This window comes from Alosa sapidissima, chromosome 9, assembly GCF_018492685.1.
Source record: "Alosa sapidissima isolate fAloSap1 chromosome 9, fAloSap1.pri, whole genome shotgun sequence".
NCBI classification, from domain to species: Eukaryota; Metazoa; Chordata; class Actinopteri; order Clupeiformes; family Clupeidae; genus Alosa; species Alosa sapidissima.
The window spans coordinates 17,126,423-17,131,782 of NC_055965.1; positions in this window are offsets into that span (position 1 = coordinate 17,126,423).

Consider the following 5,360-nt stretch of genomic DNA (forward strand, 5'->3'; position numbering starts at 1 on the left):
TTAGGGGTTAAAATACACTCATTGCATACGAGGAGATCAGCATAAAGTTGTCAAGGTTACAGTACATGCAAATACTGATACAATGCTTTTGGGTGATACCTGTTGCTACAACAAAATGTTGATATAAGTTGTGTTCATTTTAATATGTGTTTGAAAAGAAGTGGTCAAAACGCAGACTCTATATACCACTTCCTTTTTCATCATAATCATCATCATTGCTTCTTTGATGCAACATGAACCAGATCAATACAAAGTATGGAAAATACACATTCACTATACTACACATGCATACGACTCGGGTGACACCAGATGACTGGGGGCATGTTGATTGTGCTAATCCCTGTTTATCGTGCACACCGTTTTTACAACACTGCTTTTTTTATGTGCATCATTTGTTCCATCTGAGAAAGAGAAATACAACAATGAAACACCCCCCCCCAATCCAAGCCCTTATCCACAACCAATATCAACCCAGATTCCCTGAGGTGTCTGTATTGCACACTCACACACTTACACACACTCACACTCGCACCTCTCCTGGTTAAAGTCATTTAAGCTGACAGCTGGAGTTTGCTGTGCACCGGCTATCATGCAAATGCATGCAAATGACCAAGGCCCTCTCTGAACCCAAACAGCTCTAGAGGAGTGGAGATCACCCCGAGGGGGGAGAGACACACAGAAAAAGAGACAGAGAGAGAGAGAGAGAGAAGAGGAAAGTATGTGTAATAAACTTGACACAACACTTTGACATAACTTAGCCATCTGGATCCTAAACACACAAACTACTACTACTAAATAAATACATAAATAAATAAGCCCCCCCCCCCCCCACACACACACCCTACACACACACAAACTACTTATTGAATCTTTCTAAACTTTATTAGATTTCTAAATAGTTGGTGATGATGCCTCAGGATAACACTGCTCAGAACGAAGTTGTGCAACTAATGTAATTTCACTACATGTCTCACAAGTACAAGTATCCCCATATATGTGACAAATAAAACTCCTTGAATCCTTTATGTTGAATGTTACTGTGTGAACATGAACATGAGAGTCAGGGCCAGATGTCCGTACATTTAACGTAACGTAGCGTTATCAGCGTCATGGACACACCGCCGATTGCGAACACTGTCAGACCCAAGTTTCCATCGTATTTATCAATCGTTCAATACTCAGTGTAAACTGCGCCTTTCTCTGCCTTTCTCCGCCCATAAACGCAATTTACGAACGTCCACAACTGAATAGCAGCGCTTATTAGTTAACTGATGACAACATTAAAAAGAATCAAACATTTAGGGATCATGAAATAATACCATACATGATAAGATGTAAACAAGCAGGGAGATAATGAAGATCAGCTATAGAAGATTGGTCAAATCTAGCAAGTAGGAAAGTTTAAGTGAATGACGTGAAAGTGAAAGTAAGACATTCGAAAGGCCAACGAAAGTTGAGGTTGCTTTTGGTAGTACACATACTTTCACCACAAAAACTGGTGCTCTAAATAGCGATTCTGTTGTCTTTGAAAGGTTCTCTTATTGACGCATTGAACTGCAATTTGGATTAACACCTGCTTTTACAAGGCAGAAGTATTTAGGCGCAGAATAGACGTGCGCTTTCAGGAGCAGTCTTTGTACATACTGCGGAATAAATATTTAACTCTTTACGCTTCCCCTCCCATCTCTTTACGCTAAACTCCCACTTTCCCCTGGATCCTCCCATGAATGCATATGCATGACATGACAAACGCAATCTGCCACTTTCAGCTCCCGCGACAGGCAGTTTGCGCTTTTACATCATTGCGGCCTGTTTGTACATACCTCGCAATGATTTTACACGCACATTCCGAAACAAATACGCCTGAAGTGGGCGCAAAAGCGTTAGTACATCTGGCCCTCAGTGTTTCTACGACTGTGTGTCCTTGAGTTTTTATTCAGTACATGGCTTCTTTGAAAGTAAGGATATGTGTACAGTATATGAAAGAATATGCTTTTGTGGGAAATGTACTGTATGTTGTATGTGTGAATATGTCTGTGTCTGTGTGTGCGTGTGAGCGTGTGTGTACGTGTGAGCGTGTGTGTGGTGTGTGTGTGTGTGTGTGTGAGCCTGTCTTGTCTGCTTGTGAGTTGAAACTCTTCTCTGAGAGTGTCTTCTGGACGTGAGGCCCTCTTGACATGTCTGAAGTGGTGCCTGGGACACTCCGAGCGCAGGGTCACACCAGTCTTGTGCTTACTGTTTTTTTTGTTGTTTTTTTTTGCATTTCCGCCAGATTTCTCAAAAGATTTGCAGGGTCTCAACTATAAGAAAACAACTTCAGAAAATCTGAAGTGGATGATGAAGGATTCCTACCAATTACATTTTTAGAGTTACTTTTGTGTACATGAAGTCTTTTTCATGAACTATTCGTTATGTGTGTCCTATGAGTCTTCACTGTGACCTGTCTGAGGGTAATTGAATCTCTGTGAAGAGGGAAGCAGATCTTCCTCAAGGGACATGGGACAGAATGACCCTGGAACACACCACAGCCTGGTGGGCAAATGGAATATGGTGCCCTTGGTGTCTGTGTTTGTGTTTGTGTTTATGTGTGTGTGTGTGTGTGTGTGTGTGTGTGTGTGTGGTGTGTGTGTGTTTGAGCTTGAGGCTCAGGGACAGGGTGTTGAAGAAAAGAAGGGAGGGAGAGAGACAGCGAGGAGAGTGAGAAAGAAAGAAAAAAGTTGCATCCATGGGGGCTTTGCATCCTCACCCACACAGAAATGCACACAGATATTCATAGGACATTTAGACAAACACACACACACACACACACACACACACACACACACACACACACAAACACAGACACACACACACACAGAGAAACACACACACACACAGAGAAACACACACACACACACACACACACACACACAAACACACACACAGACACACACACACACAGAGAAACACACACACACACACACAGAGAAACACACACACACACACACACACACACACACACACACACACACACTGGATGACCCAGTCTCCTGATCCCGTGCTCTCATGACGCCTCGGCATAATCAAAGCCAAGCAAGCAAATATGTGGGAGCAGAAATCCCCGCAGAGCCAGACAGTCACGATAAACTCCCACCACCACCAATACATATGGTGATATAAATGCTGCATCGCATTAGCCCAGTTAAACTAGCTGTAAGCCATACTTTTTTGGGAATTTTTTATTAAACCAGAGCTAGATGCTCTTAAGAGGGAAGCATTTTCAACATGTTTTTTCTGCAGTACCATACATATCTAACGGTTTGAGCTCACTACCTACAGCACATGTTTTGGACAGCACCTTGACAGAAGTTTGCTAGAAATGCTAATGTGTTAAAAGCTGTTTACATTTGGAACTACTGTCTGAAACTCGTCTCTCTACAGACAGAGTGTGTGTGTCCCCTGTCATCTCCTCTCTCCCTAGCAGTGGTGTCTCACCTGAGTGTACCTGCGTTCACCTGAGTTTACCCGAGTTCACCTGACCTCTCATCTAGACCACCATAAGCCTTTGACATCATCACAACATCTCAACATCTTTTCATGGGACAGCAATGAAGCAAGTTGACAGCATATACCAGCCACCCCCCCCCCCCCCCCCCCCATGTATGAAATAATCCATATCAATTATCACCTGTGAGTGTGAACTCTCCTGTTTCCACATCTCGCTACTCAACCATACACCTGGCCATGCTCTCTCTCTCTCTCTCTCTCCTCTCTCCTCTCTCTCTCTCTCTCTCTCTCTCTCTCTCTCTCTCTCTTTCTCGTTATTAGTGATGAAGAACAGCCCATCCAAAGTCCGAGGCCCTGTGCCCACAACCACAGCACAGCATCACTGTTATCAGCAATATGCTGGGAATATATTTCACTTTAATGCAGGTACCACCACAGCCTCAAACACCCCAAGGCCTTGTAAGTCCACGAAGTAGCAGCCCCATAAAAAACACCGGGCAGGACAAACCGGGCATTTATTACTTGTGAAATATTTTGTGTGTATGCCTGTCTGTTGTGCAAGATTTTTTATGTAATGTTTTATGCATGGTCTATCTATCCTTTTGTTTGTTATTATAATTGACTAATTAAAGTCGAATTACTGGGTCTTTTTTTATGCACTACATGGGTGATTGTGTTATGGATGGGGCATCGGTAAACTGTGAATTGAGATATTCTGAATTGTATTGACTTTACAGCTGGGCATCGCTGGGTTATATGTCTAAAATGTCTCCCAAGGTCAGTGAACGATTCCACACACACACACACACACACACACACACACACACACACACACCACCTACGGCTGAGCCAGACATAGAAGAAGATACCACAGCGAGCGTCCGCTCTCTGTATGGGGTCACTACAGACAAGAACTCAAGGCTCAGGGCAGAAGTGAAAAAAGTGAGGCGTGTGTGTGTGAGAGAGAGAGAGTGTGTGTGTGAAAGAGAGAGCGAGAGAGCGAGAGAGAGGTGTTGTAAGTTTTTAGACGTTCTTTCTGGACAGCAGCGTGACTCGAGAGGAAGGGCTTGGCTTTAAGTGGGCTAATAAGATGCAGGCCGCATGCCATTTTGCGTCTCTCATGACTTTTTTATGACGGCCGTGAGAGGAGGAGGATCGAAATAAAATATGTGTGGTGTGTGTGTGTGTGTGTGTTTGTGATTCTGAGGGGAAAAAAGACAAAATAAGAGATTGTGTTTGTATGTGTGTGTATGCATGAGAGAGTGTATTTGTGTCTGTGGGTGTGAGAGAGAGTGTGTGTGTGTGAGAGAGAGTGTGTGTGTGTGTGTGAGAGAGAGTGTGTGTGTGTGAGAGAGAGAGAGAGTGTGTGAGAGAGAGGAGTGTGTGTGAGAGTGTGATGAGAGAGAGAGAGAGAGTGTGTGTGAAGAGGAGAGAGAGAGAGAGAGAGAGAAAGGGAAAGCAGGAAATCCCAAGATAGCTATTGTCAGAGATCAGATGAAACAAGAAAAGTGTGTGACTGTGTGTGTAGAAATCTGCACCCCCTCTAAACGAGGTCCTGTTTGATTAAGCAAGCTCATTAAAAAATCAACTGGCTGCAGTTCTGCAGTATCTTTTAACCCCCCCCCCCCCCCCCCCCCCCCCACACACACACACACCCACCCACCGACACACACACCACACACACACGAGCGCATGTGCACGCACACACACACACGCACACACACGCACACACACGCACACACGAGCGCATGTGCACGCGTGCACACACACACACACAAACACACATACACACACACGCACGCACACACGCAGGGCTATACACTTACTCCATATTTAATCACACAGAAATAATTATGAGATGCAGGAGAGAGACT